Source organism: Alexandromys fortis, unplaced genomic scaffold (genome assembly GCF_014885135.2).
Source record: "Alexandromys fortis isolate MF-2015 unplaced genomic scaffold, M_Fortis_MF-2015_v1.1 scaffold_38, whole genome shotgun sequence".
In the NCBI taxonomy this organism is placed as follows: Eukaryota; Metazoa; Chordata; class Mammalia; order Rodentia; family Cricetidae; genus Alexandromys; species Alexandromys fortis.
Window position 1 is genome coordinate 9,529,184 of NW_026067916.1, and position 22,635 is coordinate 9,551,818.

Below are 22,635 nucleotides of genomic sequence, written 5' to 3' on the forward strand. Positions count from 1 at the left end.
TTGATTGTCAAATTAAAGGATAGGTTTATCTCATAAGAAAAAGTATCTGGATATCAAAAAAGTGATTTTTTTCATCGAATCAGAAACGTACGACAACAAAGGGAAGCACATGTGTGTATAGTGGCAACGGCACTTCTGATAATAAAATCAGGAAATGTTTTCTGTACCGACCAGGATATGCAGCTGAACACCTTTCTCCCTGAAAATAAGTCATTTACTCAACAAGAGCATTCAAAGAAAAGCTTTTGGGTTTTCTTTCATCAAACGATTAGGTTTGGGTACTTTGAAATAACTCTATCCCCATGGATGGCCTTGATTCATGCCACTACGTTCAAGTCATTTCTTTGATAAAAATTTTCATTGTTTAAAAATGTATGACATTTGCAAAATTATTTTAGCATATCCCCTTTGTGGAGGCTCCAAATGCCCTTTCTTATGTGAACGGTAGTAGAGAAAAGTGTTTGGCATTTGAATCAGCTTATTATAAAACATGGACTAGGTATAAATTTTGAAGAGTGAAAGTTTGGGTTGATAAAGTAGAGAGTATAAACACTCGAGAACAGTCAAATACCACTATTCTTGAAGCCAGAAAGGAGTTCATATGGTGACATACAGTACATTGTTTAAAAATGGAGGTATACAAGAAGAACACCTGAGATGGAACTGCTTGTCCCACAATTCTATTATTTGTGGGAACAAACCAATCAGACAGTAACTTTAAGCTGCTTTGAAATTACACAATTTCCTGTGACTTTTCTGATATGCTATTTTCATATATTATGAAATTTTAAGACGTGTGTTTTTCATGGGCTCTTTGATATTCGATTAAGTTATTCCATGTTTTCATCTTTCCAAAAAGTGATTTATATTTTAGCAGTTTTAATTTAGGATGCTAAGTATATCCTTTAAAATGGTTAACTGCATATAGTAAGTACCAATGGGTATTTCCTGAATAATGGAACCTGAGGTTAACAGCATTAATGCAGCAACGCAGAATGGAAATATGTGTGCTACTTTTTCCAAGTAACAATACTTCTATGTGTATAGGAGTAGTTAGTTCCTCAGCTTTGTGTTCAGTATGGTTTGATGCACAGCTCCTGTGCTGCTTCCTAAAATCTGACCTCCTGCATTCTCCAAAACTATAACGTCACATCCTCGGTCCTCCAAAAATTTATTTCTGTCCCTTACTCTTACTTACACACTATTTTAGATTGATATATTTCTATTTATTCCATATTTCTATCTTCAGACTGTGAAATTCTTAGGGACCAGTAATACATTATTCTTTTATAGCCCATGACAAATAGGGAACACGGAAAATAAGTGATATTTCTATAATAAATTATGGTATTGAGATCACTTTGCCTGATGGTTATGTGTGATTCTTGGCCTGGATGAAAGCTTTGATTTTCCATAGTTGCCAAAAATTTTAAGATACTTTAGAGCCTCTTATGGCTGTTTCCTAATTTTAAGGTAGTAATATACATAGATTCCCATGCATACATGTGGAAGATACTTTGTAGCTCTTGACGGATAGTGTAAGTTGTTCAAGTACTTAGAACTGTTTTATAATTAGCCAAGTTCACATCTCTTCCTTAATCACCTTTAAAATTCCAGTTTAAATACTACGAATTGGCATATGATTTATAATATTTTGAGGACTGACAGAGCCTCACCCATTAATTTCAGTTAAAGAAATTTTGATCACTTAGTCAAACAAACAAATCTATATATAAGAAGAATAGCTGTCCATTTCTTACACATAAGTTGAAGAATTTTCCAATAGTCCATGAAGAGCACCTGGCATCTTAATACAACCAAGTCTCATTATAACACAAAACATCCTCAAATTCATGGGTCTTGGGGGAGCATGGGTTTTACTCTGTAACTTGTAAATGATGACCAAATCTCATGATTGATAGAAAATAAACGGAGTCAAAATTTAAGCAGGTAGAGAGATATTTTATACCTTTCAAACAGAACGGTTTTATTTGTTCATGGAAACTGAGCAAGCAAACACATAATTTTAAGCAGTCTTTTGGCTTTTGCTTTCATTTTTCTAATATATAACTTTATAAAACTAGTGTGCTGAGTTTACCACTGGACAGCATCAGGCTCTCCACGTTAGGGAACGTAAGAAGACAGCTGCAGAATCTGAATGGCATTGCATCTTCTGCACAGCCACCTCTCCTGCCTGTACATACAGCTCTTCCTGCATACTTCACCTTCCCCTCTTGCTCCGCAGGGCCTTCTTAGTTTTTGCTTTGCTTTGATTGACGACTCAGTATTCATTTTAAACAGAGTTTTAATAATAAAAAAGCATTTTTTTTTCTCAAATTCAATTAAGCCTTAAGATAATCTTAGGAATTCTGTTTTTTGTAACTTTCTTGTGATAATTATTAGGTTGACAGCAAAATTATACTGTTAAAAAGAAGGAAAAGTAAAAATGGCCCAAGATCTCTTGACAATGAGAAGAACAATTCCAAGACAGAGGAATGTGATGGGAATGGATAAATGCCCGGCTGAAGCAAACGACTTTATTACAAAATCAGTGGGCAGACCTAAAAACACTTAAAAACAGAAAGTCTCTTCCACTTTGATTATTATTGTTAGATACACATAACTTGAGGCAGGGAGCATGGGAGAAATTCAATGGGAGGGTGAGAGGGGCTAGAGTGGGTAAAGGGAGAAGAAAATTGATACAATTCTGTTTAAACTAAAAACATTAACATTAAAAAAAATAAAAGGAAGGATGCCTAAGGATCAGAAAGCTTGGCAATGGGACTTTCCAGCAGTTCCTGGCAACCGAATTGCAAGAAAATATTTTCATTTGTAACGCCATAAATGAGGTTGGAAAATATTACCCTAAGCAAAATCATTCAAGCAAACACAGACAAATTTTGCATGATTTCTTGTGTTGTGACTGCTACCAGAACTTCAGTGTAGATGATGCGATGATGGTCATAGTGGGAAATTTCAGTCAATGGGAAGAATAATCCTCGGAGATCTATTTTTCAGCCAGATATAAGAGGAATGTTGTACACTAAACATTTGCACACATTTGACTAATTGATTCTTTTTGACTTTTAATTTTTGTGTGTTTGTTGAAAGAGAGAGAGCATAAAGTTTCGTAGGTAGGGAGGTAGCGAAAACCAGTAAGAACTTGGGGGACATGAAAATCATGATCAAAATATATGAAAAAAATCAGGACAAAAAGCAGATTGAGAGATTCTTGAAAGATTCATACATAAAATAATAAACATGTCAGCTGGTTTTATTTAACTGTTCAACAATATAAGCAGATAAGGAAACATAACAATTAACTCATAGATTTTTTTTAACAACAAAACTCGCATCTGCCCCTCCTCTGTTCTCTCTATCTGTTGGGAAGAGAACAAAATAGACTGGTATTGTTTCTCGAGAGGAAAACAAACATCTAAATTCCCTTACTGTGCCTTTTGACTATAGATACAATGTAAACATCAGAAACACAGTATTAATACAACTCTATCATGTGTTCTTCCCCTGTAAACACATTTCTTCTTCACTGTAGTTACCACTGTATTGTTCTCCATTTTTTCTGTTCTTTCCCTTAGTTCTTAAGCATCTCTTGCAGCTCGCCCTCGTCATTGTATAAATTGCTCCATGGTTTCAAATGAACCCAGTGAGAGTCCTATAACAATTTCTGCCCTAAACTGGTTGCCCAAGATGCTATGGAGGTGGGAATATGCCAGAATATCTCTTAGGTGTCTTCATTGTGTTAGCAGTTACTTTGGCAAGGAACAAAGTAAGCAGAGGAATCCAAAGGAACAGGGCTGATTGGAGGGGGAAAGGAAAAAGCTGCATTACACCAGAGGCAAAGGGATGGCTAGCCATTGAGGAACTAGAGTGTTGTCCTGGAAGAATACTCATGGAGATCCTGTGATATGTTACTAGATCACTGGCTTCACATTACAAAGACAGAAAGTGTGTCAGTCATATAGCACAGAGGAAGAACTATGAGTTGAGGATATCCTATCAGAGCTGGGATACATAGAATTGCCCTGGGGACTCCAGGAGAAGCCCTATTATTGTGGGTGTTGTGTGTTCTTTTATATTTATTCCAGGCTTTGTTCAGAATAATTGCAGAGAATTGATAACAGTCTTAAAACTGGTTTTCATGAAACATGAGATATCACTTATTTTAAAGTGTTTAAAAGAGATGATTTACCTGCTGTTATTGATATATTGAATTTAGATTTTATGATCTTGATTATCTTCAAGACTAACATCAAGTTTCTTTGCACAATTTTGAGAAAACATGGGTGATCAATATACTCTAGTTTTATATACAGTCATGGTTAGAAAATACTGTTAGAAAGGGAAACTTAGATACCAGTAGCTTCTATCTGTTCTTGATAAAAGAGCCCCAAGATTAACAATATTTTTAAGAAATCATCTTGTTTGAACTCTGTTTCCTTAAACTTCAATATTATCAGAATTGCACACAGTATCAGTAATAAAATTGAAACACCAGGAATGGCAGGAATTAAAAACATCTGGATGATGAAAAATGTGGGATATGGGCTCATTTTGCTTCTCCAGCTGATTTTTTTCTTGAAAGGAAATATATTTTTTTTCTCACTCACTTGCAAGTTCTCCCGGGTGGGGGACAATTGTTCCCGTGTCACTTTGCTTGCTCTCCCAATCAGCTCTCTGACTTGGAAAGAGGATTGCCTTCAACATTGTATGCATTGAAGAGTTGGTATGCTCATCGTGGAGAGGCAGATATGAAAACAATACAAAGGACAGAATCTAGGAACTTGACTTGTTATTTCAAAAGGCAAAGGGAGAGGTTACCATCACTGAGCCATTATATTAAATGACTATATACCCCGTTTGTAACATTGATTGCTATCCTTGCTGGTGGCTGGAATAATTCACCCAATCAGATAGCTTAAACACTTCAATATTTGTAAGAAACAAGAGTTTATCAAACTCACTGAAAAGTGATGAGAAAATACTAGGGTGAGGTTCAAAGTCAGTCTTTCAAAAGAAAAGACTACATTAAGTTATCCCCTGAGCTACCCTTATTAGTTTTGTACTTAGTTATTTAAAAAATGATCTCCTGGATACCTTCACACTACAGCTCAGAGGCTTCTGTGTGGTGACTTGGTTTGCCTACAAGAAATACATTCAATACAAGAAATTTTATTTTCAAAAAGCCGGGCGGTGGTGGCGCACGCCTTTAATCCCAGCACTCAGGAGGCAGAGGCAGGCGGATCTCTGTGAGTTCTAGGCCAGCCTGGTCTACAAGAGCTAGTGCCAGGACAGGCTCCAAAGCTACAGAGAAACCCCGTCTCGAAAAAATCTAAAGGAAAAAAAAAAGAAATTTTACTTTCAATATCTCTTAACCTCATTCATTGCTATTGTAATATAAGTTCAGTCAGTGCCCAACTTCTATTGTCACATACCTGCTCATTGTTTTCTGGGGACCTCATGTTCCTTTTACAGTTGAAGGTTTTTGTACTAATCTAAAAGTTACTTGATGTTCTCTAACTTAGATGCTAACAAATACTAATGTTGTCGACTAATGTTGAAAAAACATGTTGTTGTTTTTTTTTTTTTTTATACAAGATAAATGCCAAAGACCTTCAAATGTTGTTTTTGCTGTTTTTGTGGGGGAAAAAACCTACAAATGACATTGACTTTAAACTTACAGGAAGGAAAAGATGTTTTCTGGAAGACTGAAAGCTAATTGTTTCCTCTATTCCTTTAAACAAACACAATCTTAACTTGTGAATTCTGAATGCATTTCAGTGTTTGTATGAAATATAAAATTCTGTGAGTTTGAAGTTTCCGCAAAGGAGCAACATCAGATAAACCTTGATTAATAGAGAGACCTTGCAATCTTTAGTGGTGAATTTACGCATTTGTATATTGTGGGCATTGTTAGCATAAATGTCATATCACTTACGTGAGAGACCAGATGCTTCCTTAGAATAAGTTGCAGATTCTTACGTGCTTCCTTTCCTCCTCTCCTGGTTCATATCAACCAATGTCTTCTCCGAGGAACATTATAGCATTGAAATCTTGAGCTAGAGTTTTGGGACTTCCTTGTCTCTGGGTAAGGAAGGAAACTCTAAGTGTGGAAAAGGGAAAAAAAAATCAAGGACAGTGTATGGCTATACCAGATGAGGCTAAGAAAAAAAACAGAAAAAACTCTTGAACGTAAGTACAATCTAAGAACATGGGAAAATGTTCCAGTTTCAATTGAAAGTATTAATACAATTTATTTTAATATTCAAATGAAAACTACTTTTTTATATTTTTTAATATTCAAATCTTTAAGCTACTACTAATTATATCTAAGGCTTAATATCATTGTATAATTAACATTTTTATCATATACCATTGAAGGGAAAACAAAAATCACTAAAAATGTTATTAGCCAAATTATTTTTGTTTATTTATTTTATTTTGAAACTATAATATAAACATAGCTTTTTCTCTCTTCTCTTTCCTCACTCCAAACCCTTCCATATACCACTCCTTGCTGCCTTTCAAACTCATGGCCTCTTTTGAAAAATTGTTGCCACATGCAAGTGCATATGTATATATGTCTCTGAACACATTTTGCTCTGCCAATATAATGTTGCATGCATGTCTGTTTCCAGGGCTGTCCATTTGTTAATAGATAACCAATTAGTGTGTTCCTCAATCAAGAAGACTCAGAACTCCTTAGTTGCCTAGTATTCTTTTGTTTTTGTTGTTGTTGTTGTTGTTGTTGTTTGTTTTGTTTTTTTTTTTCTTTTGGATGTAAGCTTAATATGTTCACTTAAATAGACCTAGTGCTGCTCAAAGACCTTCAAGATTTAATGTCATGCTAAAAACTCATGACATTTTTTTTTTTTTTGGCTTTTCAAGACAGGGTTTCTCTGTGGCTTTGGAGCCTGTCCTGGAACTAGCTCTGTAGACCAGGCTGGTCTCGAACTCACAGAGATCCACCTGCCTCTGCCTCCCGAGTGCTAGGATTAAAGGCGTGCACCACCATCACCCGGCCAAACTCATGTATTTTTAATTGATCATTTTCTTGATACATTTTCCAAATGCCAACCCTATAGTTTAAAGGAAGTGGCATGACTATCCTTACAAATCTTGTAAGGGGACTAACAGCGCAGAAGTCTTGCCCTCTTAAGAAGCCTTGTTCCAGGCAAAAATGTTCGTCTAAAAAGCCATTTCCGTTTTTCAAATCTTCTACATGTTTAATTGAATCTCAGCTACAGCATTATTTAATTTCCTAATATATACCGTTGATCCTGAGATTTATTTTATATTTCACTTAAAACTCTTCACAAATCATCCATACATTTTGTTTAGAAAAATGAAACGACATCATTGTTAGTTTTGTAAGTACAATATTTCCAAAGAAGAAAATAATTGCATAGCAACGCTTTAAAAAGTAAATGAAACAGTTTAGGGATTTTTTAAAAAAAATATCTGGAAAACTATGATCTTTTCCAAGTATATGGAATGCAAGTAAATTCTTCACATACCTTCATAACTCAATCATCTCATTGGAAACAGTTTTAGTAAGTGATGAGTTGATTGAAGAAGACTATATGACTCATTTTAATCTCCAAATTCTAAATATGGACTCAATATTTTGAGTATAATTTTGTGACCAATATGATTTATTTTTCCAAATTCTGAAACTTGATTGAATACTATCTACGCAATAAATTCTGCTGGCTGATGTCCAGAGAATAAAAAGCTGTTATGGAATAAAGCTGAAATCTCTAGTCTAGGTAAATGACTATGGTAGAGCTAGAAGATACTATGTGAGAATTATTCAGAGCCAGGAGGAGATTCAGGGATGGGAGAGGCATAGTTAGGAGTGAGTGAACATTTGAGTTTCTTACTGTTTTATACAAAAGACAGAGTTCAGAGACCAGTGGATACAGACTGATTCTACCATATATATGTTTTTATTTAGCAATTTTTCATTTTAAATACCAACCCCAGCTTCCCCCACCTCTTCTCCCTCCCCTCTCACATCCCATTCTCCATTCACTCCTAAGAGGAGGTAAAGCCTCCCTTGAGGACTCAACAAAGTCTGGTATACCAAGTAGAGGCTGGACCAAGTCTCTCCATCCCCTGTATCAAGGCTGAGCAAGGTATCCCACCATAGGGAATAGGCTTCCAAAAGCCAGTATGTGCACCCGGAATAAGTCCTGATCCCATTTCTAGGGGTTTCACCAATAGATCAAGTCAATGTCACACACATTCAGAGGATCTAGCCCAGCCCCATGCAGAATCCCCAGCTGGCAGTCCAGAGTCCCTGAGCTCCAACTAGCTCTGGTGGTTTTCCCAATCAAGATCCTGACACCCCCTACAATTTGTTCATGTGATCCCTCCTCTCTCTCTTCAATTGAATTTTAGGAGTTCAGTCTAGTGTGTGGCTGTGGATCACTGCATCTGCTTCTATCAGTTACTGGATGTAGGTTCTATGATGACAATTAGGGTAGTCACTAATGTGTTTACAGTCAAAGGCCAGTTCAGGCACCCTCTCCACTACTGCTAGGAGTCTTATCAGTGGTCATCCTTGTGGATTCCTGGGAATTCCCCAGCACCGGGTTTCTCCCTAACATCATAATGCTCCCTCAAAGATAGTTCTTTTATTGCTCTCCCTTTCTGTCCCTCCCCCAACTTGGCCATCTTGATTTCTCATGTTCCTATACCCAATCTCCTCCATAACAACCCCCCTTCCAGTTTATCCAGGAGATCTTAACTATTTCCCTTTCCTTGGACCCTCCATTTGTATCCCTCTAGGGGTCCTTCTTTTTAACCTAGCTTCTCTGGTGTTGTGTACTATAGTCTGGTTATCCTTTGCTTTACATCTAATATCCAATTATGAGTGAGTATATACCATGTTTTTCTTTCTGGGTCTGGGAACATCACTCCGGATGTTTTTTTCTAGTTCTATCCATTTGCCTGCACATTGCAAGATGTCATTGCTTTTTACCGCTGAGTAATACTCCATTGTGTGTTTAATTATTGTAGATGACTTTCTATTAATCTGTAATTTTTAATTATACATTACATTTTAAGTGAACTATATAAACAATAATTTAATCAAGAGCAGAAATACATATACACAGTGTAACAAAATTGAACTTAAATATGTATCCATGGACCAAGATTAATACCAATGCAAAGTATTCATCTCTATATTATAGCTCCCCCTTTTTAAAAAGATTGTAACCATTTAAATAAAACCAAACATTTATAAACAATCATTTTGAGAGTTTGTACATTGTTTTCTCCAAAATGTTTCCTGCTGTTTGTTGGGCTAAGTATTTTTAAGGTTTATGGAGACCTTTTGGGAGTGGGTCTTATTCCATCAAACCACATTAGCCTGGAAGAAATTCACAAGTTTTCATCTCTTGTGTAAAGAAAGCAGAACCTCTTTTCCAAAATAACATATCCTTAGACTAAAATTTTGAAGTCAAGATACCTTTAAAATATGCATGTTGGTTTAGATTAGCAGTGCCCAGAGTCAAACATCTCTCTGCAGTCAAAAGTTAAAAGAAAACATAATGATATACATAACCCAGACTCTCCACATGTTTTCATCTTTACATGGCTTTCTTTCTTACTCTATTTTTATATATTTTTTTATTTTTATTGAGCTCTACATTGTCTTTGCTCCCCTCCCTATCTATACCTCCTCCTTCAATCTCGCCCAAGGTCCCCATGCTCCCAATTTACTCAGGAGATCTTGTCTTTTTTTACTTCTCATGTAGATTAGATCAATATATGTCTCTCTTTTAAGGTTTGTGATTTGTGGGCTGGCTGTCTTTGTTTTATGTTTGAAAATCACTTATGAGTGAGTACATATGACAACTGACTTTCTGTATCTTGGTTGCCTCACTCAAAATAATGTTTTTTAGCTCCATCTATTTGCCTGCAAAATTCCAGATGACGTTATGTTTTTTTTCTGCTGTATACTACTCTATTGTGTAAATGTACCACATTTTTCTTGTCCACAATTCAGTTGAAGGGCATTTGGGTTGTTTTCAGTTTCTGGCTATGACAAACAATGTGTCATTTTTTTTAATGCATTATTTGTTCTTTTGTTGACCAATTTTTTGAGTTTTTGTATATTTTGGAGATCAAACCTCTGTCTGTTGTGGGATTGATGAAGAGCTTTTCCCATTCTGTAGGCTGCCATTTTGTCTTGTTGACCATGTCCTTTGCTTTACAGAAGCTTTTCAGTTTCATGAGGTCCCATTTATTAATTTTTAGAGTTACTCTGAGATATTTTATGCTATTTGTGGCTATTGTGGAGGGTGATGTTTTTTTTTCTGGTTTCTTTTTCAGCCCTTTTGTTATCTGAATACAGGAGGGCTACTGATTGTTTAAGTTAATCTTGTATCCTGCTACATTACTGAAAATGTTTATGAGTTGTAGAAGTTCATTTGTAAAATTTTTGGGGTTACTTAAGTAAACTATCATATCATCAGCAAATAGTGAGAGTTTGAATTCTTCTTTTCCAATTTGTATCCCCTTGATCTCCATTTGGTGTCTTATTGTTTTACCTAAGACCCCAAGATCTATCTATATTGAAGAGATATGGAGAGAATTGACAACCTTGTCTTATTTCTGATTTCAGTGGCATCTCTGGAAGTTTTTCTCCATTTAGTTTGATGTTGGCTGTTGGCTTGCTGTATATTGCCTTCATTATGTTTAGGTATGTTCCTTGTATCCCTGCTCTCTCCAAGCCTTTTATTATGAAGGGATGTTGTATTTTGTCAAAAGATTTTTCAGCATCTAATGAGATGATTGTATGGTTTTTATTTTTCAGTTTGTTTATATGATGGATTGAATTGACAGATTTTCGTATGTTGAACCATCCCTGCATCTCTGGAGTGAAGCTGACTTGATCATGGTGCATGACTTTTTGATGTATTCTTAGATTTGATTTGCCAGTATTTTATTAAGTACTTTTGCATCAATATTCATAAGTGAGATGGGTCTGTAATTCTCCTTCTTAGCAATGTCTTTCTGAGGTTTGGGTATCAGGGTAATTGTAGCCTTATAAAAAGAGTTTGGCAATGTTTTTTCTGTTTCTATCATATGAAACAATTTGAGGGGTATTGATATTAGTTTTTATAGTTCTTCTTGAAAATCTTGTAGAATTCTGAGTTAAAACCATCTGGTCCTGGGCTTTTTTTTGGTTGGGAGACTTTTGACTGTTTCTATTTCTTTAGCAGTTATAGGCCTGTTTAATTAGCTTATCTGGTCTTGTTTTATTTTAGGTAAGAAATATTTATCCAGAAAGTTGTTCATTTTCTTTAAGTTTTCCAATTTTTTGGAGTATGGGTTTTCAAAGTATGGCCTGATGATTCTCTGTATTTCCTCCATGTCTGTTGTTATGCCCCCCTTTTCCTTTCTGATTTTGTTAATTTGAATATTCTCTCTCTGCCTTTTTGTTAGTTTGGATAAATGGTGTAGGAAGTTCATCCGTCCTTGTGTTGCTTTCATTGGTTAATAAATAAAGAAGCTGCCTTGGCCTTTTGATTGGGCAAAACTTAGGTAGGTGAAGAAATCAGAACTGAATGCTGGGAGGAAGAAAGGCAGAAAGAGAGATACTCCATGGAACTACCAGAGACAGACATGCTGAATCTTTTCCAGTAAACCACTACCACGTGGTGATATACAGATGAATATAAATGGGTTAAATCAAGATGTGAGGGTTAGCCAATAAGAGGCTAGAGATAATAGGCCAAGCATTTATTTAATTAATGCAATTTTGTGTGGTTATTTCAGGACTAAGCTTTAAAAAATCAGTGAGGAGTTTATTTTCCATGTGAACTTCTGAATTAAAGGCAGTGGAAGAAGTCTACATTGTGTGCCACAGTCGTGAAGGAGGACCTACACCTATCAAAACCCCCGAACACTCATATTTTATATATATTTTAATATTTTACATCACAGATGGTGCTACAAATTTATATAACACAGACAGGTTGAGGCTAGTAGCCATGTTGGTCTTTGCAGTTTGGTACTTGTATGGAACACACCACAGGCATGTCACCTGCAACAACTTCCATAGCTTCCCTCACAGGCAAAGACTGAAGGACAAACTGGTCTTCACAATTTCATCACTTCACAAATAGTTTGAACCTACTTTCTGTCATACAGAAATTAAATCCTCTTTATGTTAAAATAACTGTACTATCTATATAAAATCTCAAATATTAAATAGTCTACCAAGTTATTTCATGCTAGGTTCAAGGAAACCCACTCTAGTAATCTAAGTAATTCAAATAAATGCATATCTCTAACTAAATTTCCCTAATACATCTTAACTAGACTCAGTCTACTATTCTAGATGTTGGGGCTATGATTTTTTTTTTGCATTCTCCCTTCTTCTAATATCAGCTTTACATAAACTGTTACTTATTTACCACATAATTGATATTAATTAGTTATTTAGGAAAGTAAGTTGGAAAAGATTAAAGTTGTGTGATATTCTTAACAGCTTATTCTCAAAAGACAATGGAAATTTAATCCAGTCATTTAATAACCAAGAAAGAGAATCCTCATAAAACTCAGCACTAATTCCAACATGTTTCTTTCTCACGAAGGGTTTTCCAGGTAGTATGCCATTCCATTACTAACATCATTTATATGATGACACCATGTAACAAATAAAATTATCTTTAAACTTTTTAAAATTAAAATGTTGACCGACTCTTTTCAGTGTTAAATCTAGAAGCTAAGGTTCCTTTTGTGATGAGAAACAAACCCTCTCCAAATGGGCTGGGACTCTGTGACTCCTAATGTTGTGCCCCACAATAAGTCTTAAAGGCCACCCACTGGTGCTCAATAGGAATCAAAATAAAATGATGTTACATTCTATCACAATCATATTACAGATGTTTATGTCACTTATGTATAATAGCTCTAGATTTTGAGGAATTTATATGCAGTCTTTTTTATGTAGGCATTAATTTGTTTGTGGAAACATTTAAATGAACAATCAAATCAGTCTATCCCCCATCAAACTGAGGCCAGGGCTTAGTGTATGTGTACAATATTGTCTTTATTCCATAGTTAATTGCATTAATTCTAGGATTTCATCTGTAACTCTGGAATTTTATCAGTTAGTACCATCTTTGATAGGTCAAAATCTATTTACAACTTAGTGGGAAACTGAGATTTACTTAGGAATTTTAAAAATTACTAATTAATATATTTGGTTTTCATACAAAATTTTAGACAGATATTTTTTTTATTTTTCAGTTAAGAATATTTACAATCTAATAAACTGAAGATCATTTGACTATGTATCTAGTTCTAGCATACATTTAGTGTGTAAACTCTTCCCAGCTCTACAAAATGTTTACCAGAAAAACAATCATCAATAACAATCTATTTATAAAGAATAAGTATCTGTGATGGTAAAAAATTAAAGCTGTAAAAAGGGGAATTTCCACATTTTAGGAGTGCAATTTTACAAAACTGAATAAACATCATCAAATATTTTAAAACGCTAAATGTATCAAAGTCAGCATATTTCTGTCTAGTAGGATCCGGCAGTGCTTCACACGGCATGAGCGTCAACATGATCATGCTGTAAACAGGTATTAGGTTTCTCACCCACATGGAAAGGATCCAGGACCCTCTAGTGTTACTGACCATGGGTGTGCCTCTCTTACTTAAGGTCGAGGCTTCCTGTTGTACAGACAGTGGTGACAAAGACCATCTGTCAGGTAGGAAGTAGAAATTGTTCCTCAGGGACATTCCTTGGATGCTATGCTTTACACTTCACCTACTTCCCACTGGCTGTAATTTGCACAGCTTCCTCTGTCTGCAGAAGAAACTACTAGATACATTCTTTTTTCAAGGTAGTTCTCTACCCCTTTAACACTGAAAGATAATTTACTATGGTAAACTCTGTGTTGAAGGCCAGTCAAAATTTCTTTGACAGTATCAAGCCAAGTTCATTACCATTCTTCATGAACAGTTTCAGTTCTTGGCACCACTACTCACACCTTGCTATTTTTTATTCACTAGTGGTCAAATTACTCTACTTTCTCAAAAAGGGAGGAAGGTTCTCCTTATTTAGCTTCTCTAAGAACCCGAATTATAGGCTCAATGTCCTTTATTTATGGCTAGAAACCAAATATGAGTGAGTACATCCCATGTTCCTCTTTTTGGGTCTGGCTTACCTCACTCAGGATGGTGTTTTCTATTTCCATCCGTTTGCCTGCAAACTTCAAGAAGTCCTTGTTTTTTACTGCTGAGTAGTACTCTAATATGTATATATTCCATACTTTCTTCATCCATTCTTCAATTGAAGGGCATCTAGGTTGTTTCCAGGTTCTGGCTATTACAAACAATGCTGCTATAAACATAGTAGAGCATATACTTTTGTTGTGTGATAAGGCCTCTCTTGGGTATATTCCCAAATAAGAAGGAGAACCCAAAGAAAATCATATAGGCTTCCTCCTGAATATTAACCTTCATCTGGCGATGAAAGGAGACAGAGACAGAGAGCCACATTGGAGCACCGGACTGAAATCTCAAGGTCCAAATAAGAAGCAGAAGGAGAGAGAGCACAAGCAAGGAACTCAGGACCGCGAGGGGTGCACCCATACCCTGAGACAAGGGGGAGGTTCTGTCGGGAACTCACCAAGGCCAACTGGCCTGGGTCTGAAAAAGCCCCGGTTAAAACCGGTCTCGCTGAACATAGTGGACAATGAGGACTACTGAGACCTCAAGAACAATGGCAATAGGTTTTTGATCCTACTGTACCTATTGGTTTCGTGGGAGCCTAGGCAGTTTCGTGGAGGCTCACCTTACTAGACCTGGATGGAGGTGGGTGGCCCTTGGACTTCCCACAGGGCAGGGAACCCTGACTGCTCTTTGGGCTGACGAGGGAGGGGGACTTGATTGGGGGAGGGGGAGAGAAAGGGGAGGCGGCGGTGGGGAAAAAAAGAAAAAAAAAAAGAAAAAACATACCACTAACTTGTGTATGCATTCCATGAGACTCTTGGAAAGTTTGGCTCCACTGAACTTCATAAGCCAAATAAAAAACGTTTGATACATTCCACGAGAATAAAAAAAAAGGGGGGGAGGAAGGGATAAGTGAAACTCAGAGATCATACAATCAAATAGGATTGGACAGAGAATGCTGGCTTCTACTTGCAAGGTTTTCTAGCAGACAAATATTTCCTAATGCCTTCATTATGTACAATTTCTCTCTCTCTTAGTAATAGCACACATAATGTTATTTGACTTGGGTGTATAAGCATTACACGAATGCACACAGTTCTCAGTAGTTTGGTACCTTAGCTATTGGCTTTGCCCACATGATTCATATCGAGTCTGTTGTCAAATCTTGATATCTGCTCTTTTCCGTGTCCTGGTCACAGGGTTTACATTGTTAACACTGTTGGGGCCTTTCTTTCAGCCTTCACAATAGACTTCAACACTTCCACTTTTCTATTCCTGAAGAAAAGTCACCCTAACATGCAATAGTTTCCTTCCAAATAGACACTTGGTTATCATAAACATGTCACCTATAGAATAAGTCAGAGACATCTCACCTGAAATAGATAGAGAATGTGTCATTTGACACAAGGAAAGATCTTTCTGGCCCTTCAGCCATCCTGATATTTTAACTCATGTTCAAATGATCTGGATGCCAGGATCACCCACTCATCTTGATATCTCAGTTCTACTAAATGCCTTCATTTTTATAAATGCCCTCATCCTGGGTTAAAATCAATTTAACTGTATAACCCACATTTTCTGCCACCCAAGTTCAAATTTTGACAAATATGTCAAAATGTTAAAATAATTCAACGTAAGGAGTTGAAAACATGTTCACTGTAACCATTGATTTGTTAATGTTGAAATATAGTTTGTTTCTCAAGTTTAAATAACTCTCTTCTCTAGAATGTTTATCATATTTTGCTGCTTTGTTCACATGATAAAAACTATGTAGCACATGTTTTCTCCACATATATGTTTCTATAGTAACTAGTTTTTATATGCAAATATAACCAAATATAAATATATACTTATATGTAAATATGAGTTATGCATGCATACAAATATACATATAAATATATATGTATATATAAATATATGTGTAAATATGTGTATTATAAATATACATGCATATATCTATATATACTGCTAATTTCAACTTATGAGCTGGTAAGAACCATGTATGTGTAGTAAACACTCACTAATCTACAAACAACACCTAACAAAGGCCTTGCATCAGATGTACTAAGAACGTTCCTATGTCGTTGAGTTTCAAAGAGAGACTTACTTAGCACTTACCGTCTACACGTGGAACTTATGCTCAGAAAAACTAATAAAGGCCAAATGACTAACAAATGACAGTAAAATGCCGTAGGAAATATCTTCCACCTTCAGCAGCTAGTGCAATATTCAGAAGAGAAAAGGGGATATTTCAGTGATTTATTTCCTAGGGAATTGATGGCATTTTGGCAGCTCATGTAATTTCTACCTGATTGAAATCTGAATCTGTCGGAAACCAACCAACAAGCCTTTATGTCTAAACTCCATAGACACGCAGAACATGTGTTTAATATATGCATCTAATGGCAAGCTGAGTCTTTAGTAAACTGAAGATTATAAAAATTGGTGGAATCAATACAATTAAAGTCTTTATTGAATGTATAAGGAGTTATGAATGAAGAGAAGAGTTATGAATACACGTAGAAATTAACAATTAGATAAACCATGTTTCTTGTTTGTTTATTTTCTTATTCTTCTGCTAGTATTAAATATTGAACCCAGAGCCTCAGGCATGCCAAGCAAGTGCTCAACCACTGAATTATATCTCCTTTGATAAATAATAAAGGGTATAAAATATGATTGTTTCATAAATAAAAATTATTACTAAATAATGAATAGCAGGAGGTTGAATTGTAGATATTTTTAGAACGAACAAAGTTTCTAAACTAACTCTCTAAAATTTGAATTTAAAAATTATTGTTGTCATCTTGAACAAATAATTTTGACTACATCACTTGCCCTCAAGTTTGCGAGACTATGTCAGCTTCACATCAGTGTCTGCCAAAGAAAGGCAAACAGACATTTGCGCAAGATGCTGTTTTCATTGTTGGTTCTCTTTTATATTATGGATAAAATATGTGTCCAGAAAGATGATTTAATCCATGACTGTGCTCACAATGGTTATTTTAGAATAGGCAATTGGCCGAGCAGTGGTGATACACACCTTTAATCCTAGCACTTGGGAGGCAGAGTCAGGCGGATCTCTTTGAATTTGAAGCCAGTCTGGTCTACAAGAGCTAGATCCAGAACAGTCTCGAAAGTATAGAGAAACCCTATCTAGAAAACAAAAACAAATGAACAAACAAACAAACCAAAACAGAATAAGCAATTGAGGAAAATCAGTGTAACTAGCTCCTATTTTTTTTTAGAATTTGGATCTCTGAAGGAGAAATCCCTATCAATTTGTTATTCATGAATAAATCGTATCAGGAAAAGTTGTCTCTGGGCCAGGAGGATGGGGATTTCTGATGAGGGAAGAGGAAGAGGTACTGAACGTCCATCTATGCACTTGATAGAAAGACAGGAAGTAGCAGAGTGACCTTTCCTCCTAATCTGGAGCCCAGCAGTTCCTTGGTCCCTGGCAATTCATTAAAGAGGCACAAAAGCCTCTTGTCTTGGTCCATAAGAACATAGAAGCAAATACAATGGATACTCAAGTGAAGTTTTCACAAGAATTTCTCATTACTTTTGGATTTTGTGAACAAATAACAGTTTGCCTGGTTTCACTTTTCTAGAGTTCACCAAGATGAAGAGATGGAATCAGTGTCTGGTTTTGAGGGGAAAGTGCTCCTCAAGCCCCAGCTGTGGTTCCTGACACCCATTTCAAACAGCTCGCCACCACCCGGAGCTCCAAGACCAGGAATACTGGTACCTTTGCAGACACCCACCCTCATGCAGCACACTTCTAGACAGACAATGCAGCAAAATAACATAGAAGTGGAATGAGCTTCATTTCTGGTTCCCGTGGAATGACAGGCCTGGCTCCCCCCAATAGCTATCCATCACTGGGAATGACCACCGAACCGAAACACACTGCTGTTTCATTTTTCTATGTAGGTTGCCATAGTGGATTTAAAAGCTTATCTAATTCTTCTAGGAAGATCACATGGTTCCCGGTTGTCCTTCATTGTTCTAACTGAAATGAAGAAAGCAGGCTTCCTTACCCACTCCGAGGAGTTGATGTGGGGCTAAGGTAGGTGGAAAGGTGAGGCGAAAGGAGGGGAGGGAGGAGGAACTGTGATAGCTATGTAAAATGAGAAAAGATTGTATTATAAAATTCTTAATAAAAAAAAAAGAAAGCAGGCTTCGTGCCACCTACTATCTGTGAGGAAGCAATAGGGAGAAGCTGTCTAATTTCCTGAGGAACAATCTGAAGGCTTAACTGTGTGTATATATTTGTATGCTGCATGCTTATTTTGTTTTGTTTTGTCATTCTTTTTAAACTGCAACAACCTTTGCCTCTTATCTAGAGTTGTAAGATGGGACTGAATGAAGGTACAGAAGAGAAACACAAAAGCAAGAAGCCCAAAATAGAAACAGTACTGGAAAAGAGGAACAGCATCCAGTTAGCTATGTACAGCATGATTCCAGTAAGCCCTTTTCCTGTAAGCAGTTCTTTCAGAACCGAGCACATGTGTTGAGCTGCACACCTCCCTCATACGTATACTGTGTGTACCAGAAGACAGTGAGAGGAGAACACAAGATGGTTTTGTGCTCCCAGCATGGAAACCATTAACTTGGTTTTACTTTGTAAGACTAAGCAAGTTATTTAAACTCATGGACTTGAATGGTCTCAGCACTTAAGAACTGGCCACCTTACAAGATAATTTTGTTAAGTGATGTATTAACATAATGTAGTAATCTCATGTTAAGCATAACTTTCTTATTATATTTAAAAATATTGAATCCACTCATTAATTAGTATGTGGTCAGCACTTATATTTTCAAAATGCTTTTATTCACCAACTCTTTATTTCAAAACATCGAAAAAACCAAGGAGGTAAAAACATGAGACATCTCTGTTGAAGTTTATAATGTACATTTAATGTAGTCCTGCTTTTATGAATAAAACTCACGAAAATTACATGTACAAAATTACCCAAATGATGTACATATGAGTAGAAATGTGTCTTAAATTTGTGTCTCATTTGCTAATATCCTTTAAAATAAATTTATTGTTGATAAAAATGTTCAGATGGAAAAGAAACGCCTTGATATATAATTAAAGAGTTATTACACCTGCCTTAAATGAGACTCTTTTTTTTATCTAGGGGTTAATAAGAATTTGAGGGGGGGGGGAGGAGAAAGAGCAGAGAGAATTTATGAATATATGGGATTATTACTCACCTATGTAGAGAGTAGAGCCCTGAAACAATCGCTTTCTCCTGCCAATTACCCCTCTAAGTTTAGTAAGGAAAACTTCTGATTTTAGTCTCATGTCACCAAATGTAGACCCATCAAATATGAGTAGGATATGGGCTAAATATCTGTCTGAACAATTATGTGTCATAAGCAATCTGAATAGAGGTTGTCGTTATTATTTAGTGATTTTTAGGTTCTCTTACTGAGAAAAGCAAGGCCTGGAATTCCTCAAAGCTGTTTCCAGTAGAGCTGCGTTGGGTTGCAGTTTGCACCTGGAACAGGGGAAAGCTTAGCAAGAGTAGTTGGTCATGTATAATTAGGTTCAGCACTCCACTAATTGCATTGCCAAATATTGTTCAAAACTACTTCTAAAATTCAAATTCTAGGTTTTGATTGTGGCCTTGTACTCCGTAAGTTCCATATCTCTTTCCCAGAAAAATGTTCTTCTGAATTTGTTAAAATATCAACTACCAGTTCTTTGTCATGAGCTACTGCATCCCTAAATTGACTTGTGAGTCCTGCAAATAGTCTGAAATAAAAGGTTGGCCTTTGGTTCAATCTCAGAAGCTGTTACCTTCTGCCTGGTAGAAATCATTGGCGTGCTCCTTTTGGGAGTCAACCTCATTCTTTGCAGTAAAGGCGGCCATCTGGAACCTGGTTATCACTGGGGAAATGGAGGAGGATGTCACTCTCAATGCACAATGGGAACAGAGTGTTTATTTCCTCTCGTGCTGATTACATTTTAAAGGGAAAGGTTACGGCAGACACGACAAACACAACATTCGGCCCACAAGCGACTGCACGTTCTGCAGACTTGACAGCGCAGTGTGAAGCAGCGGTTTCCAGGACCTCCACCAACAGTTTCCAGGACCTCCACCAGCAGGAACTGAAACGACCTAAAATTAGATGGCAATGGGGAAAGTCTCTGGGGGATGTTCAGAAATGTTCTTTTGTTTGTTTTCTTTTATGTCATTAAGTATATGTTGTAAATCATAGGTCAGAGGCGCTGGGATGCTTCCAAAAGCCAACTTCCTTCATTACAGAATAGGAATTTCGGGAGAATAATAGGGAGCTGAAAGGAATACACGGCAGAGAAAAGCACTAACAGTGGTAAACTAGTATTAATTGATCAGGAAACAGCCAGCTGAAGGGAAATCAAGCTCTCTGGTAATGATAGGGGCGTGACAATGACAAACACGACAGTGGAGAAGTCACTGGACACATTCAGAGCAAATATTGATTTGAGGGTCAAAGCATTAAAATAGGAAGGAAAAGTGGAGAGAGAAAGGAGAGAGTTCCTCTCCATTTAGCTTGATGCTGGCTGTCAGTTTGCTGTATATTGCTTTTATTAAGTTCCTTGTATCGTGAAGGTGTGTTGGATTTTGTCGAAGGCTTTTTTCAGCATCTACTGAGATGATTTTCTTCTTTAAGTTTGCTCTTCTGGTGAATTACACTGACAGATTTTCATGTGTAGAAACATCCCTGTATGTCTTGGATAAAGCCTACTTGATCATGGTGGATAATTTCTTGATGTGTTCTTGGATTTGGTTTGTTAGTATTTTATTGAATATTTTGCATCAATGTGTATGAGGGAGATTGGTCTGTAATTCTATTTCTTAGTTGAACCTTTGTGACTTAGGTATTACGGTAACATTAGCTTCATAAAAAGGTTTGTCAAGGTTCTTTTTGTTTCTATTTTATAAAAACAATTTAAGGAGTATTGGCATCAGTTCTTTGAAGTTCTGGCAGAATTTTGCACTGAAACCATTTGGCGCTGGTTTTATTTATTTATTTATTTATTTATTTATTTTGTTGGAAGACTTTTGATGACTGCTTATATTTCCTTAGGGATTATTGGTCTCTTTTAATTGTTTGTCTGGTCTTGATTTAAATTTAGTATATGGTACCTACTCAGAAAAATTGTCTATTTCTTCTACATTTTCCAATTTTGTGGAGTACAGGTTTTTGAAGTATGACCTAATGATTCTCTGGATTCCCTTGGTGTCTGTTGTTATGTCCCCCTTTTTATTTCTGATTGTGTTTATTTGGATATTCTTTTTCTGCCTTTTGGTTAATTTGGATAAGGATTTGTCTATCTTGTTGATTTTCTTGACGCTCTTTGTTTCATTGATTATTTTTATTGTTTTCTTTGTTTCTATTTTATTGATTTCAGCCCTCAATTTTGTTATTTCCTGTCATCTACTCTTCTTGGATGAGTTTGTTTCTTTTTGTTCTAGAACTTTCAGGTGTGCTATGAAGTCAATAACGTGAGATTTCTCCACTGTCTTTATGTAGGCACTTATTGCTATGAACTTTCCTCCTAGTAGTGATTTCATAGTGTCCCATAGATTTGAGTATGTTGTGCTCTCATTTTAATGGAGTTCTAGGAAGTCTTTATTTCTTTATATTTCTTCCTTGACCCAGGGGTGGGTCAGTTGAGCATCATTGAATTTCCATAGGTTTGAAGGCTTTCTGCAAATAAGGTTGTTGTTGAATTCTAATTTTAAGTCATGGTGATCCAATAGGATACAGGGGCTTATTCCAATTTTTTGTATCTGTTGCAGTTTGCAGTTTTAGAGATGGCTTCATGTAGTGCAGAGAAGATGCAGAGAAACTTCTTTTGAGTTTGGGTAAAATGCTTTATAGAGGTCTGTTAAGTCCATTTGAGTCATAACATGGATTACCACTCAGCGGTAAAAAAACAATGGCATCTTGAAATTTGCAGGCAAATGGATGGAACTACAAGAGAACATCCTGAGTGAGGTAACCCAGAGCCAGAAAGACAAACACAATATGTACTCACTCATAAGTGGATACTAGACTTAAAGCAAAGGATAACCAGCCTATTGTCCATAGCCCCAGAGAAGCTAGAGAACAATGAGGAGTCCCAAGAGACACATACTGGGTATGGGAAAATAGACAAGATCTCTTGAGTAAATTGGGACTATGGGGGTGGATAGTGAGGGGAGAAGGGAAAGAAGAGGACATGAGGGAATGAGATGGTCGAGATTGGGGAAGGACAGAGAGGGAGAGCAAGGAAAGAGAGAGCTAGTATGGGGTTAGGGAGAAACCTAGCAATAGGAACATTTTCCGGGAATCCACGAGCATGACCCCAGCTAAGACCCTAAACAATAGTGGAGAGGGAACCTGAATGGGCCTTCCCCTGTA

The 22,635-nt window shown here is 36.5% G+C and overlaps 1 long non-coding RNA gene across 1 annotated transcript in view; it reads left to right on the top strand.

Annotated features, from left to right (window-relative positions):
- Positions 1 to 19,303, top strand: part of LOC126500142 (uncharacterized) — a 33,474-nt gene extending 14,171 nt beyond the window's left edge. Inside the window, exons 2-4 of the long non-coding RNA XR_007591258.1 lie at positions 17,841 to 17,973; positions 18,203 to 18,298; positions 18,576 to 19,303. This is a non-coding gene — a long non-coding RNA (uncharacterized lncRNA). The remainder of the gene's footprint in view (positions 1 to 17,840; positions 17,974 to 18,202; positions 18,299 to 18,575) is intronic.
- The last annotated feature ends 3,332 nt before the right edge of the window (positions 19,304 to 22,635 follow it).